At 37.7% G+C, this 18,342-nt stretch overlaps 1 protein-coding gene across 4 annotated transcripts in view; it reads left to right on the forward strand.

Annotated features, from left to right (window-relative positions):
* The window catches only part of TSPAN8 (tetraspanin 8), a 208,448-nt gene that overhangs the window by 69,238 nt on the left and 120,868 nt on the right, over nucleotides 1-18,342 (forward strand). For all 4 annotated transcript variants that reach the window (XM_077775210.1, XM_077775212.1, XM_077775213.1 and 1 more), the window contains exon 2: nucleotides 13,653-13,741. The gene's annotated coding sequence lies outside the window, so the exon portion shown is untranslated. The remainder of the gene's footprint in view (nucleotides 1-13,652; nucleotides 13,742-18,342) is intronic.

Below are 18,342 nucleotides of genomic sequence, written 5' to 3' on the forward strand. Positions count from 1 at the left end.
TATCCAGAATAAAAACACATGATCTGGTTTCTGGAGCATTTTCCAATTGGCAGTCATCTTCATGCACTTGGTTTGTCAATATCCCTCTTAAAATCTGGTACTCAGAGCTGAATATAGGTTTGTGATGTGTCTGGCATGACCGTACTGAGTGCTGCAGGTCCTTCATTTCTCTTGTTCTATGTACTATATCGCCACTAATGGCCACACCAAACTATTTCCTAATTAAATGTATATCATGAGCAACTCACTTCTGCTAAGGCAGCCTAAGATCACATTAGCTTTTCTAGCAGCCAAATCACACACTTGGCTCATGTTAAAACTTCTGTCAGTGAAATCCCTGAAGTTCTTTGTCACATAAAACACAACTAAACTAAGACAAATTTGGTTTGTATTTGTGTAATTGTGTTTGAATGAAATTTTACATCTCTTTCTGTTAAATTGCATCTCGTTTAGTTTTGGCCTGATTGTCATGCCTGTGGAGATATTTAAAAATTCTATTTCTATCACTCTATATAATTAGCTAACACTTCCATCTTTGTGCCATTTAAAATATTACCAAACCTTCTATACCTTCACCTAAGTCACTAATAAAAAGCATTTAACAGTAATGGGCTTGTTGTGTTTTTCTGAGATCTCCATTCAAGATGACATTTATTTCATTTGTTAATATTCTCTTAGTCACCTATTATGTGCCAAATGCCATATTATATCTTGGGGATAAATATATGAGCATGGCCTAGACCCTGCTCTCACGAGATTCACAATCTAATGAAGATTAACAAATTAGTAGTCAAAATGCTGTACTATGTGATGAGGGAGGTACCAGAGGGATACATAAGGGATTACGGTAAAATCAGGGCTTTGGTAGAATAAGCATAGAATGATGAAAATCCATTTGGATCAAGTAGACCGTAATTTAGAAACACTTGTCTTATGTAGTTCCAATCATATGAACTCTTTCTATCACTCTTATGAAACACTTTAAAAATTACCACCACTTTTTCTTTGGGTAAATACCCAGTAGTGGAATTATTGGATCATATGGTAGTTCTATTTTTAACTTTTTGAGGAACCTCCATACTGTCTTCCATAGTGACTGCACCAATTTGTATTCTCACCAACAGTGCATGAGAGTTCCTTTTTCTCCACATCCTCACCAACACTTGTTATTTATTGTCTATTTGATTCTGGCCATTCTGACAGGTGGTCAGGTGATATCTCACTATGGTTTTGATCTGCATTTCTTTGAGGAATGTTGAGCATCTTTCACTTTGTCTGTTGGCCATTTATATGCCTTCTTTGGAAAAATGTCTATTTTTGTCTATGTCCTCTGGCTTTTTAAAAATTGGATTATTTGGATTTTCCTGGGTTTTTTTTTTGAGTTGTAGAAGTTCTTTGTATATTTTGAATATTAACCTTTTAGTGACTAGATCATTTGCAAGTATCTTCTTTTCTTCAGTAGTTTCCACTACTGAGTATTTATCCAAAGGAAACAAAAACACTAACTTGAAAAGATATATGCTCTTCTATGTTTATTGAAGAATTATTTATAGTAGCCAAGATATGAAGGCAATCCAAGTGTCCATCAATAGATGAATGGATAAAGAAGATATGGTATATATAGACAGTGGGATATTATGTAGCCATAAAAATGGATGAGATCTTGCCATTTGCAACGACATGGAAGGAGCCAGAGGGTATTATGCTAAATGAAGTAAGTCAGACAGAGAAAGACAAATGCCATATGATTTCGCTTACATGTGGAATCTAAAAAGCAAAACAAATGAATAAACAAACAACAAAAAGCAAAAGCAGACTTACAAATACAGAGACCAAACCGAGGATTGTTGCCAGAGGGGAGGGGAGGTAGGGCAAAATGGATGAAGGGAGTTGGGAGATACAGGTTTTCAGTTATGGAATGAATAAGTCATGGGAATAAAAGGTACAGCATAGAGAAAATAGTCAATGGTATTGTAATAGCATTGTGAGGTGACAGATGGTAGCTACATTTGTGATGATCATAGCATAACATATAGAGTTGTTGCATTACTATGTTGTACACCTGAAACTAATGTAACATTGTGTGTCAACTGTACTAAAAACAAACAAACAAACAAAACTACCACGACTGTGTTTTTGTCAAACGTTAAGTTGAAGGCCACCTATGGTATGGTACAGTCAACTGTATTCTTTATCTTGTCTAGATACTCATACCAGCTGGATGAAAACAACTGCTTATTGTCCTCCTGTAAAGAATACTTTTTATCCTTTTTCTTTTACATAATGTTATCCCCAAATCTGTCCCATACCCATGACTAAGGAGACTTCAGTTAGTCACAGATGGCAACAATTAGCTCTGTTTCCATTTCGAATTACACTGTGTTTCTGTCTGTATTCTTTAAATGCAAGTGGCCGTTAGGTCCCACCCTACAGTTGGTTAGCCTAAGTTGGGTGCAATGCCAAAACTAGTTTACAAGAGTTCTCATCAGCTCTCCCTCACAAGGCAAAGTAGTTGGAGCCTGTTGCCCATCACCCACTTAATATCATTTAGGTGGAGACTTGGCTTCAAGTTTCCACAGAAAATATTAGTTATTTTTATATATACAAATCAGTTCCGAATTAGTTTAGAAACAGATTTTTTTAACCATAAAATGAGGCTAGAGCAATTTGGAGAACCACCAGAAGAAAATTGGGCTAATTCAGTGTGTGCAACTTGTACCATTTTTAGTCCTCTCAGGTGTTGAAAAGAAAGAAAAAAAAAGGAGACTCAGCCCCTCAGGACTGAACATTGGTACTGGGTGGGGGTAACAGTTGATTAAATACAACTGAGTCTCATACAGCAACTTATTAAATCTTTTCTCTCCTTTCTGGGGAATTGCCTTTATGTTTTCTCCTTTGGTTTCTATTTTCTTGCTATTGTGGAGGAAACTGGGGATGAAGGGTTTGCATCTGGAGTCAGAAGTAACCTGGGTTTGTATCCCATTCCTCTGTAGCTATTTGACCTGGGTGGGTCACAACTCCCTATGCCTCAATTTTCTTTACTGTAGAATGGTGATGACAGTTTATTCCTCATTGGGCTGCTAGGAGGATTAAACACCATATGAAAATGCTTAGGATAGCACACTGTAGAAGGAAACTGCTCACTAAATGTGAGTTATTTTGTTGTTGATGTTGATGATGCTTTGAGGATATGGATAATGAAGCTGACAAAAATAGAAGTGAAACCTCTGGATTCACATAATTGCAACACAATAGCTCTAGAATATTTCTAACAGTGTCTCAAGGACATTGTTCTGTGAACTATTGATATATTGCACCAAATAGTCTTTGTTTTGCTTTGTTTTTTCCCTTTGGTGGGTGGTGGTGCTGTGTTGGGCGTTGTAGAATGGTTAGTAGCATTCTTGGTCTCTATCCCCTAGATGCCAGTTGCACCCCCTCTCCTCCAAGTTGTTACAACCAAAATCAATGTTTTCAGATATTGCCAAATGTCCCCTGGGGAACAATAACCCCTGGCAGGCAAAGAATAATCATAAGTCACTTTCTTCAGCCCTAGGATCACATAGTTCCCCTTATCTTTCCTGAAAGCTATAAAATTGAGTTTAAAGGAATCCCCTTAGCTTTGATGAGATGGGTCCCTGTAACATTTAAGTAGGTGTGGTCTTTGGAAATGAGATGAGTGCTTTCTTATTGCTGAAGCATACCCATCTGGGATACCTGCAACACTCCACTGGGCTCTCTGGTATAATTCCGGAGTAGAGAACAATGGTGCATTGTATTTGCATGTTATTCCACTTGCTACTTTTGATCCAGCACTCAATTCTGAAGGAGGAGAGAAGGAATTTTCATTAACAATAAATGCCATTTTCAATAAATATTCTTAGGGCTCATTAAAGACAAAACATTGAACTAGGGAACATAAATGGCATAAAAATGTTATTCACATAAAATAAACGTGCTAAGTGGCAAGAGCGGTTCAAGAGGACTTCTCTGGTCTCCAGGCACTTTGAACTTTGCCCGTTTTTTCCTTGGCAATGCAGTGTAAAAATGGAAATGGATTCTTTGAGCCTCTTGATGACATTTTGTTGGACTATAAGACATATTGCGTTTAGATTTGTGACCTGCAAGAATTCCATCTGCACCACTCACCGGAGACTGCCACTGATGATGATTCCAAATGGTCTATTCTTCTTATTTATTTACCTGCGTAATAATAGCAAATTCAACTGAAAGGGCAATTTGATTTGGAGACTTCAGTCAATTATTCTATTTCTTGGAATGGCTTGTGTGGAACAAAGAGTGTCCACATTGTGTATAGAGGCAGTTAATTTTTTTCTTCCTGAGTACACGTAGGGATATTTAAAGAAACCACTATCCAAGGACCATCTTACCAGGTGAGTGCTAGAGGAAAACAGCGTGATAAGCATCCACAATTATTTAAAAACAATTTCTTTTTGCCCTCACCCCAACCCAAATGAATAATGCCAATGAATTTAATGAGTCGACATTGTACCATTTCCTAGATTCTTTCAGGGACAGCCCTCATGAGAATGAAACATGAGTGGCTGGTTCAACCTTGGGGGACCAATTATGCAGCTTTGGTTAGCAGCTATTGTCATGGCCACTTAAGTGTCAAGGCTTTTGATATCCATTTGTAACCATAACCCTTCATTTAAAAATACTACTACTTTCTTTGGCAGTCATCCTAACCTAATTAGGAACTAACGTAGACTTGTACATTTCTTATAAACACATCAGCCAACCAGAGGATCCGGCCAGGGCTAGAGCACAATTTGAGCTTGATTGAGGGGTTTATCTTTTCCTCCTTCCTATAACACACGTATAGGTCTGGATTATATTCAGCAGAACTGCTTTTCCTTTTCTTTTCCGGTTTTGACATTTTGAAATGATTTACTCTCTTGCTCTCATTCTCCCGTTTTTACTCGTCCCTGGCATTGTTTCCCTCTCTCCTACAACTTTGTTTTGTACCCTTCCCCCCCCCCCCCCCCTTCTTTTTTTTNTTTTTGGTAATTGTTATAGCTTTACCATTTGAACATTTACAGAAGAACTAGTCCGACAGCCTCTGGACAGTAGGGAATAAGATTTAATGATGACATCAGAGATGATCATTATTTTTTTTAAATGAACTGTATATTTCAAATTTGATTTTTTTTAAAACTTCTTTTGAGAAGAGGGCTGCTTTGTTTCCTGCATAGCTCTAGTGGTAGCAAGCCATCACTGAGCACCCAGAATAAGATACCAGGCTTGATGGAAGCCTTGGTGAAATGGGTACTTACAAGTGGCCAGGGGCATACAGTGCCTACCCTAGAGATGGGTTGTATGGGACCATGTATTTGAGATTTTGCAGATCATCAGTAATAAGGAGATAATCATCAATTTGGACTATGAAAGGTAGTGATAATATTCTAGCCAATTTTAAGTGTCTATTATATGCTAGGTTTTATACCAAGTCCTTGACCTACTCTTCATATAATCTTCACAGCAACACTGTAGAGATAAAAGTCATTTTCCTCACCATTTTGAGATGGACTTAATCTCAAAGATGTTAACTAGTTTCCATACAATTTTGAAGCGATGAAGTCTGATTCTAAAATATATTACCACCCAACACATTTGACTATCTTCCTACTAATTTGAATAGAATTCTTTTTATAATCCTCTAGAATGACAGTATGAAAAATTATATGGAATAAGATAAAGATGAGCAAATACTTCTCTTAGTAACTGTCTACTGGGCCAAGAAAAATCTTGTTGAGTGTTGGTGTTTTCTGTGCCTCATATTATTCTGTGGATGTACTAATAGGTTTTAGCAAATATGGGGCTGATAGGCTTTTCTTTTAGGCTTGGGTTCGTTTAATCTACAATGCTTGTTCTTTCAAACTAGTTCTTGAGAAAGAAAATACTGTTCGGCACAGAAATGAGCATAACATGAAAATAAGATCCTTTCTGTGGCCCTTGTCTTAGGAGTGAGTTTTCAGCTAATGAGAAGTGATAAGTATTGGAGCTGGAATATTGGACTTCACATGGTGAACTAGGTAGGTGGTGGTACTGTTGGCCAACACATCCTCTAGGCTTTGGCTTTTAAGACAAAAATGTTTCATGGCTGAATAGTTGTTTTGAGAGTAATGTGAAAGTAATAAAGTAGAAAGTTAAAACCAGGGATTTGTTGTTGTGATATTTACAGAATGATATGCTCTAATACAGGAATCTAGTCCTCAGTGCCCCCTGTGTGGCTTCAGACTGCCTGTGGGTACAAGGGACAAGTGGGGACAAAGGAAAAAGCAAGAGAATAAGAAAAGGACTGAGAGGGGCACCTGGGTGGCTCAGTCAGTTAAGCGTCCGAATGCGGCTCAGGTCATGATCTCACGGTTCATGGGTTTGAGCCCTGCTGACAGCTCAGAGCCTGGAGCCTGCTTTGGATTCTGTGTCTCCTTCTCTCTCTGCTCCTCCCTTGCTTGTGCTCTCTTTCTCTCTCCCTCTCAAAAAAATAAATAAATAAATAAATAAATAAATAAAAATTTAAAAAAATTAAAAAAGAAAAGCAAAAAGGGAAAAGGATTGAGAGAATAGAGCAGAAAAGGGGAAGATGAAAAGAGGAAAGGAGACCAGGGAGGGAGTCAGACTGAAGGAATAAAAGGAGATCGATAGAAGAAAGCTGTCTCCCTGTTGGGAATAACTAACTGTTGTCTCAGGCGGATGCCAGTGCTATACTGGTATGATAGAATTATTTGATCCTTGAATGATATACATGATGGGATAACAAACCATTTGAGAAACCATTTAAAAATGTTCTCTTTCTTCCATTAAACAAAATTTTAGCACATAATATACCTGCTTCTTGCTTGTTATATGTCATGCTATACCTTGGAGGTCTTCTATGTCAGAACACTGAAGTCCTCCTCATATAAGTGGCACAGTATTCCTTTGGTGATATAGACTGGTGTATACATTGGCCCCTTGTGTTGTTTCTACTCATATTATTTCAAACAATGCTGCCATTATCAATATTGTGCACGCCATATTGTGTACGAGTAGGTTTCTCAACAGAACACATGCCCAAATACAGGATTGCTGAGTTAACAAGTGAATGCCAAAGTGAGCTCCATTGAATGTTACCATTTTTGGACTTCCAGTTGCAGCATATGATTATTTTTTAACTCATCGTATTAATACTGATGACAATAAACATTTAATGATTGCTTACTATTTGCCATATATTGTTCTAAGAGCTTTAAAGAGCATCATTGCATTTACTCTGCCATACAAGACAGGTAAAATTATCTCTATTGTACACTTAAGGAAAATAAGGCCTGGTGGAATAAATAACTTGCGCAGTGTCAACGATATTGTAAGTGGTAGAGCTAGGATTCAAAACCTGTTGGCCTGACCTTAGAACCTACATTCTTCCTGTTAACCTGCTGCTCCACCCAAACTGGGACCGTCACCAATGACCTTCTTGTCTCCATTCCTAACAGTTCCCAGCCCTCATTCTTAATTTTTTTTTCAACCTCATGCCTCCTGCAGTCAGTGCAAGGGACTACAGGCTTTGAAGAGCCACACCTAAATTGCCTCCCATTATGTGTATTTTAGGCTTTTAAATAAAATCAGAAGAGAGAAAAGAAAGTGTGTCATTTCTAAAATTATTGAGGAAAAGAAATGGTATGTAATACATCAGTTCAGACCTGACAAAAAAAAGCCCTTGAATAAAAGATTAAGGTGTCAGGAAGAATTCTTGAAAATGTTCTACCATTTAATAGTAATGTTAAAAGTTTAAAGAGTCTCTAGTAAAGCTAAGGATTTTAAAACTTAGAAATATATTACTTTTAACATTTATTTAAAATCTAGTAAAGATTTTAAAATTTGGAAATATATTACTTTTAACATTTATTTCATTGGAGGAAACTTTTTACGACATTCTTAAATATTTATACTTTATTATTCACATAATTGCTTAAGCAATATTTATCTGTAAGAGTAAAATTGTTGACACTATACAACAACTTTTTGGACTGGCCTTGAGGGTTCAAGATAATGAGTAGGAAAATAAATTACACGACTTCTGACTCTGATTTAATCTGAACAGAAAAAGGATAAATATAACATATATCAATATTTTTTATTTCCATTATTAGGTGAAAGGTAGAGGAAGGAATAAAATATAGTTATCAACAAACTGATATATTAACTAATAATTAAAAATTGCACATTACATCACACATCATCAGGAAAATGCAAATCAAAACAATAAGATATATAAACTCACACGAGTTAGAATGGCTATCATCAAAAAGATAAAAGCAATAACAAGTGTCGGTGAGGGTGTGGAGAAAAGGAAACCTTCATGCACTGGTGGTGGGAATGCAAATTGGTGCAGTCACTATGGAAAACAGTATGGAGGTTCCTGAAAAAATTAAAAATAGAATTGCTATCCCACTTCTGGGTATATGTCTAAAGAAATTGAGACCAGGATGTCATAGAGATATCTACACTCCCATGTTCCTTGCAACATTTCTCACAATAGCCATGATAAAGAAACAATCTAAGTGTTCATCAGCAGATGAATGGATAAAGAAGATATGGTATATGTAAGCAATGAAATATTATTCAGTCATGAAAAATAAGGAAATCTTGCCATTTGCAACTACAGGGATAGACCTTGTGGCCATGCTAAGTAAGATAAATCAGAAAAAGACAAATACTATATGAAATCACTTCTACATGGAATCTAAAAAAAATGCAAACTCAGAGAAACAGAAGAGAGGTAATTACTAGGGGTTGAGGGATGGAAGAAATAGATATGGTCAAAGGGTACAAACTTCCAGCTATACGATTAACAAGTTTGGGGATCTAATATGCAGCATGGTCATCATGGCTAATAATACTATATCATATACTTGAATGTTGATTATAGCCAATAATAGTAGATACTTAAATGTCCTTACCACAGAAAATAAATGGTAACTAATTACGTGATGGGATAGAAGTGTGAGCTAATACTATGGTCCTAATCCCAGTGCAATTTGTACATGTATCAAGTCAGCACTTTGTATGTCCTAAACATATACAATGTGATGCACAGATTATATCTCATAAAGCTGGAAATCTATATGTATATTTCCAGGAGAAAAAGCCTAAAACATTGACTAGAGTTTTGAAGTAATTTTTCCTTTTCTTTGTTTCTTTTTTTTTAAATGTTTTATTTATTTCTGCGAGAGAGAGAGAGAGAAAGAGAGAGAGAGAGAGAGACAGCATGAACAGGGGAGGATCAGAGAGAGAGGGAGACACAGAATCTGAAGCAGGCTTCAGGCTCTGAGCTAGCTGTCAGCACAGAGCCCGACGTGGGGCTTGAACCCACGAACTGCGAGCTCATGACCTGAGCCAAAATTGGACACTTAACTGACTGAGCCACCCAGGCACCCCTCCTTTTCTTTGTTGCTAAGAAGGTAAATGGATGACAGTATAAAATAGGCTTTAGTTCATTGCTGAGAGCATCTGATCTCTCAGTCCTGCCCCCTTCTTCTCTATACTGCTCTCCGCATTTGGGGCTGAAAGCCTGCAAGCTATTTTCCAGGGATTCCATCACCTGTTGCCTCCCTCTTAGGTTCTACCAGCTGGGTGGGGGCGCATTGGCAGGTAATTGGGAACTGGGAAGGGGGAAGAAACCTCTTCCCCTCCCCCTTGGCTTCTTGCAGTAGTTTCTGGTGGTAGTAGTAGTAGTAGTAGTAGTAGTAGTAGTAGTAGGGGCCACTGGCCAGCGTGAGCTCTGGATTTTCACTCAGTGTGCCTCCACTGGCAGTAGCTGGGGGTGTTTGAGCAGGCATTGGCACCACAGGCCTCAATAGCAGCATCAGCAGTAGGGAGTTCTCGGCAGCCTCAGAGGCTCACACTGTGGGTTCTGGGTCATACCATTTTCCCCTTCACTTCTCTGCTCCTAAGCATGATAGTGATTCTCTGCAGCCAGTGCTCTTTGGGTGAACTTCTCCTTTGTGGCTCATGTAGCTCTTCCAGCATCTTTGTAACTAGTTTCCAGTATTAAATTCTCACTGTTTGAAATGACCAGAGTGGTTCCTGTTATCCTGGCTGCATATTGACTGGTATAGTTCATGGAAGTTTATCTCTTGTCCATAAATGGGAGCTTATTATCTTTAAGATAGTGGTACCCAGACAAGATAGTGTCACAGTTTTATGCCATTGGAGACATTTGTGGTATAACTGACAAGACAAAGCAAGTGACTGTAAAACCAGAGTGCAAAGACTCACAGTCTTCCTGTACTGTCTCTGTATGATTGCCAGGGCCTCACTCCTGTCAGCATGTTCTTGGATTGAACCTCCAGCAGTTGGTAAAATATTTTTTTTAATGTTTGTTTTTGAGAGAGAGAGAGAGAGAGAAAAAAAACGCAAGGGGCAGAGAGGAGACAGAATCCCAAGCAGGCTCCACGCTGTCAGCACAGAGATTGATGCGGGGCTGGATCCCAGGAACCGTGAGAGCATGACCGTGGCTGAAATCAGGAGTCAGATGCTTAACCCACTGACCCACCCAGATGCCCCAGTAAAATCTTTGATACTGCACACATATAGACTTTTTCTTCTTATCTGGAAGGCAATAAAGTTGGGAGGCTGGGAAAGACCATTGAGAGCAATACTAATTGCTACCCTTTATGGCCACCTGTATTATTATAGGAGCTTATCAAAATTATTGTGTAAAAAGTCTGTCAACCACTTTGTAAAATCTATGTGTACATAGAAAATTACTGTTAAACTTTTAAGATAGACGTTTGACTCACACTTTTCATTTTTTGTGTGTTTTATGAAATAAATGGTTCGTTCCTAGTCCAAAAAGTGTTATTAATGTCAGAATGTAAATCAACTACATCATTAAGCACACAGACTTAGTTCATCAGTTTTATAACTTTTTTTGGTAACAAGATTTTCCTGATGAAGGAAGCAGTATATTGACTTATTTCGAAGAGCACTGCTTTAGAGGCTTTAATAACAAGTTTAAATTTAGTGCTTTTTTCTTTAAAATTTCATATTATTTTGCATATGCCATGATATAGAATTTAAGAATAATGTAACAGAATATTATAAATAAGAATTATAAATATAAATACAAATGTTTATATTATATTATAAATAATATATTAAAAATTATATATTATAATATAAATAAGAATTAATTGATTGGAATTCTTTCTTCCTTATTCATTGTGACATCTTTGAAGATAGCCTGTGGCCTAATGATAACAATAACAATTTTTTCCCCTATCATTTATTTACCTTTAGGCACCTGGATAGCATATTGTAAATATTCGTTATATAAACGAACACATGGATATATAAAGATACATTTAATTCCTATTTTAGGGGGGAGAGAAAGACTAGTTAAAGCATAAAATGGCTTAAAGGTAATAGAATAAAGCTAGTTACATATATAAGGGACAATTCAAGTACAGTTTATTTAAATAATGGACTATGAATAAAGAACAATGGGGGATCCAAGGGTTAATAGCTTAATTATTATCACTCATAGGGACAAAGGGATGAAGCAGAGAGCAGTAGAACTACACAGAACCAAGGTGGAGAGAGAATTACCCTGAGTTGTATAGAGCAGAGTAATGAACTTTGGTGGAAAAGCAGGCCATTTCAAGGTGATCTGGAAGGAAGACAAAGAAATACACACTTAGACTTTGCTTTCCCCTCTCCGTCTGATTTCCTAAGGGCTCACCATTGGTTGAGTCCAGCCAGAACCCAGAGGGTGTGAAAACCCTGCTGATGTAGTTGATAAAAGTCACACTTCCAAAACACAGAGCTGAATGCCGAAGTTTGGCGAGTGGAATGGAAGATGCATTATGTACAACTATAGCTTTCTTTTCAAGAGATTTTTCCTTTGTGCCATTGAAAGAAAGGATTTCTAAAAGATATAAATATACATTGTATATTAAATGGAAGTCTCTCTCTACACAGTATCACCATTTATTCTGAGGCCATTTAATGATTTCTTCATTTGGGGAAATATTTCAGACATCTATAGAAAGAAGAGTTATACAGCTAATATCCAGCTTAATAAATAAAACATTAAGAAAAATGAATCAAAGCCCTTAGGTGTTTTCTCCATTCACATTCTTTTCCTCCTCTGCAGAGGTAGCTAGCCTTTGGAATCTGGTGAATATTATTCTCATTCATTTCTTTGATTGTTAATATTTATCTTTACCCACCCAAACAATATATAGAATTATTGTTGTTCACTTAGTATAATTCAATTATACAAGATGCATACATTCTAGAGATCTGATATATAACTTAGAGTCTATAGGTAACAATAATGTTTTGTGTAACAAACATTTGTTAAGAGGGTAAATATCATGTTGTGGTCTTAGCACAAAGAGAAAGAAAAGAAAGAAAGAAAGAAAGAAAGAAAGAAAGAAAGAAAGAAAGAAAGGGAAAGAGGAAAGAAGGAAGGAAGGAGGAAGAAGGAAGGAAGGAAAGAAAGAAGGAAAAAAGGAAGGAAGGAAGGAAGGAAGGAAGAAAATAGGGGAAAAAGGCAAAGGAAAGGAAAGGAGAGGAGAGAAAAGGAAAGGAAAGGAAAAGAAAGAAAGACACAAGAAAACTTTTGTACTGAGGTGATGGTTTCATAAGTATAAGCATATGTCCAAACTTATTAAAATGTGTACAATAAATTTTACCTCAGTAAAGCTGTTAAAAAAAAACCCTTATATAAATGATATCACACTTCATGAATCAGTCTAAAACTTGATATTTTTCACTCAACATTTTCATTTTGGGACATATACTCAGATTGATATATTTAACACAGTTTCTTTCTAATTCATGTTCATTGTCCCATAATATTCTATGACTTAGTGATGCAAGTCCACTTATTGTCCTCATTAGAATCCTATGATTTTAAAAATCCGAAATCTTCATTGTAGTCATTGGTTTTCTTTATATTAGTTTCCTTATCAGAATGCATCCTGCAGTAGTGGAGATTAATGAATCATAATTATTTTCTTTCTTTAAAAAACATTTTTAATGTTTATTTATTTTTGAGAGAGAGACAGAGTGTGAGCAGATCAGGGAGAGACAGAGGGAGACACAGAATTCGAAGCAGGCTCTAGACTCCGAGACGTCAGCACAGAACCTGACCCAGGTCTCGAACTCACAAACCACAAGATCCTGACCTGAGCTGATGTTGGATGCTTAACTGACTGAGCCACCCAGGGGCCCCTATAATTATTTTTTTAAAAATTTACCCCAGATGAGAGGAAACCATAAGTACATTTTATTTTCCTCTATCCCTATCTGCACTTTCAATGTTTAATGTGTTAACCTATGCAAGAAACTTGGAAGGGAACCTGGCACAGGGTAAGTGCTAAAGAAGTATCATCTGAAGGACATGGGGGCATTAGGGTAAGGAGCCAGATTGTCTGGCTTTGGATTTCAACTCTGCTACTTAATACCTGTGTGGCTTTGGGCAAGTTACTCAGCCTTTCTGTGCCTCAGGTCTCTCATTTGTAAAATGAAGGTATAACAATAGTACCTACCTCATAAGATCACCACATAAATGTGTAAGTGAAAACATGCACAGAACATAGAAGATACCAGCCAATAGGAAGTTGTTGTGTTTGTTATTTCAGGTTCCTTGTGCCCTTGCTCTGCACCTCATGCTCTTTGGACCCTGCATTCTCTGCTGTCTTGGAATTTGGACGCATCAATTCTTGCCAAGGTACTAGTGGGTTGATGAGTCACTTCATTCTGTGGTATTTCCCTTTAACACACTCGTGCTGAATGAGCCTGAAATATTATGTCCTGAGGGTGAGCACGTCTTCTTGGCACTGATCGAGTGGCACCACACATCTATTTCCAATCTAAGGGACACCATCTGCCTCCCTCCCCCCTCTCTCACAAGCATTATGACACAGAGATTTTGTGGTTTCTTTTTATAGGAATATACATTTTTGTTGAAAAAGCTACTAGCAGCTGAGTTGGTGACATGACTTGAACTTTTAAAGATTTGTTTCTTTCCTTTCAGCTTAATGCTTCTTACTCATACAACTTGTATTTCCTCTAGCTGGAGGTGATGGGTGGGAACCAATGTTCTGAGCCTTGTTCAGTAGGAATGTCAGCCTTTCTCACCTCATGGAGCTTTCACCATGTCCAGGAAGGGCTCACACATAATTTAGAGCCATTGCTACTCCATGTGACACTCTGTTCTTGGATCTGCTGTTCCATGATTCTTTTGTTCCAGTGAGCAGCACTAATCTGCTGGCACCCTTGCTGCCCGTTTGCTGGTAGCCCACAGATCCCCTGCTGGCCTCCACCCCGGCTCACACCAGGCACCGACCCAGCAATGGGACGTAGTTCCTGCAATCTGGCTTTCTTGAAGCTCATCTGCTCACTCAGCCAGGCTTTGTCTCCACTTGGGCAGTTTTTCTTTCAGTGCTCTGCCTTCCTTCCTCCAGTCCACTCTCTTCTGGGGAAACTCAGTCCCATGTGATGGAAGCACACTTGAACCACAATTGCTGACTAGGTTTAAATTCTTTCCTACAGAGCTCCTGAGCCCCATCTGGATTAGGGTCCGTGGACATGCCATGTCAGGAAACAGTCTGGGCTGCTCAGAGCACCCAGGAAACCTATGGAGTGCAGTGGCTTGACTCTTCAAGTTATCCCGATGGGCTGCTCTTTATACCTAAGTTAAAAGTAATTGCTTGAGTTTCCATGGGGGTATGGCAGTCATTTTGGAAGTAGAAAAGCCCAAAACCTGTAAAGCTGACAAATGACAATTATTTGAATACTCAAATAAAAGTGTTCTTGTGAGAACACATGAATGAAAAATACCAGTGATGAAAAATTTAGAAATCACTATTATATAAAAATCTTTGTGTTTTGTCTCTAAGGTATGAAAAGAATATTGGAGTCTATAGTTTACAAATATCTAAAAAGACTGGTATAACATTGTTCCCTTCATCTTGTTGCACATTAACAAATTATTCTTTGGTATCACAGACATTATTGAGACTAGTACTGACTCTTGCCAGACTCTGTTCTATGAACTGAGATACAATGATAAACACAAGGGGATGTCTTTCTGTTATGGAGCTTATGTTCTAGTAGTTGTAGGATTTGATCAGACTACATTTTAGAGTGTTTGGGAATCTAGCCATTTCACATCTAGAAAAGATGGCTATTCCTAGTGTGAAAGCATATACTATGAGAGACAACTGTCCAATTGGGGACAAAGAGCAAAAATGCGTTCACAGTCTAGTGGGGAAGTCAGATGTGGGTATAGCTAATATATAATCTGGAAGATGCTACAGTAGCATATAAACAAAGTATAGCTTAGAACAATGGACATTAATCAGATTTCACAAGAGGATAAACTTAGGCTTTAATAAACTAAGAAATGACTGCAATAATAATAATAATAATAATATAATAATATTATAAAAAACAGTCTTCTTGGGCTAGAAATCAAGGAGATATCCAGGTAGTAGTTACAGGATAGCTTGGGACATCTGAAATGTAGAAGAACATTCTCAGATACCAGATTCTCACCAGAGGGAGAACCTTCCTCCTTCAGGATCAGAGATAAAGGCATGTCATCTAAGGATCCTAATATCAAGGAAGAGGAAGGAGCCACCAACCATGGTGGAGCCATTATTATTAACCTAAAATAATAAAAATATTCAGAAGCTCCGTTTCACAGATTGAGAAGCTCTGCTTTCTGGTTAGGCTTTGCAATTCAAAGTTTATGATATGAAAATTACCCAATAATTGTGAGGATTTCGAGGGATGATATATGAGTTCCTTTTCCAATTCCCACTTAAGAAAAGGGAAAGACTTTAGTCAAGTTGGATGGGGTTATAATAAGGCAGGAAAGCTTCGTTCAGCTCCAGAATACTCTTAATTTAGTTGTAATAGTAACACTGTCTTTCATATATGAAGATGAAACTGCTGAGCCACAATGAGGAGCGAATCATCTTTTGAAAGAGTCCCCCTAATCATGCCATCAAAGATGAGGCGGTTGGGTTGATGCTATATCCTAATCTGACGGCTAACATGCTGGCTACCAAATACAAGTGTGCAAGGTACTAGGAATGTAAACAGTCATAAGATGTGGTATAACAGTCCCACATTTCATAGAACTTCAAATCTTGAGGAACACATGGGTGGCTCATTTGATTAAGCAAGCATCCAATGTCAACTCAAGTCATGATCTCACCGTTGGTGAGTTCAAGCCCACATCAGGCTCTCTGCTGTCAGTATGGAGCCTGTGTTGGATCATCTATACCCCTCTCTTTCTGACTCCCCTTCTTTCTCTATCAAAAATAAATACACATTAAAAAAAGAACTTAAAATCTTGAAAGAAGGACATAAGAAAAAACAATACTCGGTAGGATACGGTTAAGGTTCAAACTAAGGTCTTGGTCACAGACCAGCTATCACGCCCACATATAAACCTGCAACTTTGATAGAAGAATGTGTAAGCAACTTTATCCAAACTAGAATTGGGACAATTCACTGAAAATCAATTTCCAAAAAGTCAATTTGTCCAAATTGATGAATTCTGAAAGGTTTCTTCAAAGTTTTAGCTGTGTTCTGGGCTTTACATCTCAGCTATTTTACTAAGGATTCATCTGTTCAACTTAGCTGGATGCTAATTTTATACATATTTTATAATTTGGATGCCTGGTGTTGCTCAATGCTTAATGCTTTATCCATGAATGGGTGGTCTTTTCTTAAACCCAGTTTATAGCCTTCTCTATTTTGGTAGGCTCACATCCCACTCCTGAAATTGCCCTCAAATGGTTGCAACCAAGTTTCCTATTACCTCAGGATATGAAGCTGACAGTTTCCTCCAGATGGTCTTTTGGTCGTTTTGCCGTGTGCTAAAATAGCTTTGAATCAACTGACTTTCAACAAGTTAACCCAAAGCAGGTTCAAATGAACCCAGAGCACTCCAAACTACCTCTTAACTATCTATCTTTTAATATTTATTCATTTTTGAAAGACAGAGAGAGACAGAGCGCAAGCAGGGGAGGGGAAGAGAGAGAGGGAGACACAGAATCCAAAGCAGGCTCCAGGTTCTGAGCTGTCAGTACAGAGCTTGCTGCAGGGCTGGACCTCACTAACCATGAGATCATGATCGGAGCTGAAGATGGACACTTAACCGACTGAGCCAACCAGGTGCCCCATTAACTATCTATCTCTTAAAGTGAAGTCTTCATTTCCTTGAATTATAAAATTAGAAACCACCTAACTTGTTTTTTTAGTGATGTAACAACTTTACCATTATCTTTCCTTCCAGTACTGATGATAAATAGTAGTAAATATAAGATAACCCTTAATATATTTTTTAAAGCTTCCCTTTTAATTACTTCCAGGTAAAGAATCCTGGATCCAATATAAACAAACACTAAATAGGTATCAGGAGCTTAGATTCCAGTCCCCAAACGCTTAAGTAAGCTTCTTAAATCTTTGACACCCAGATATTTTTCTATGAAATAGAAGTAAAACATCAGTGTCTATCTTCCTTGTAACTAACATAGTAAAAGGAGTGGAGGTGGTAAACTAACTACTATGATCATTGAGAAGAGTACATTGATCGAGCTTCACTAATAGTCATCAATTTAATAGACTCCAACTTAATATTTACCTAGCACCTCTGCTCAATAAATGATGTTATGTACTATTAAAATTTTTTTTAAAAGTGGCCAAGACACAGTTCTGACCAAGGAACAATTGCTTTAGTTAGATGAATAAAATAAATACATAAAACTACAGGGCACAGCATAAGGGCTGAAAGATAATAGAAATGAAGGACATTGTTGATTCCAAGGAGATGAATTACATCAGTCATGTGGCTGGAAGACCAGAAAGTCCTGAGAAGATGAAAAACAGAAAGGGCATTTCGAGGAAGAGCACAGAGTTGGAAACCATAAGACACACGTGTAAAAGGTGTGTTCACAGGGGAAACGGGAAATAGTAGTGGAGTTTCATTTAGAGTCATAATGTGTGAGGATTTCTGCTGCATTTGGTATCCAATGAAACACTGAAGATTTTCATATGTAAGAGATAAAATACAACAATATTGTTAATCTGGCAGTGGCATTTAGGGTAATTTGGAGAGGCGGATAATGAGATTAGAGTACAGGCAGGAATCAGAGGAGTTTCAAGTACTGAGCAGCACAAATGAGACAGCACACAGAATGTGGAACCTCTTTCCTAGTGCTAGTCAGAAGTCTAGTGACTGTAGCCACATGTAAGCACTAGAGTGTGACAAAGGGCAAACACTTCAACATGCCGTACAAAGTCCCTTGTACGCTG

Source organism: Crocuta crocuta, unplaced genomic scaffold (genome assembly GCF_008692635.1).
Source record: "Crocuta crocuta isolate KB4526 unplaced genomic scaffold, BGI_CrCroc_1.0 scaffold97, whole genome shotgun sequence".
NCBI lineage: Eukaryota > Metazoa > Chordata > Mammalia > Carnivora > Hyaenidae > Crocuta > Crocuta crocuta.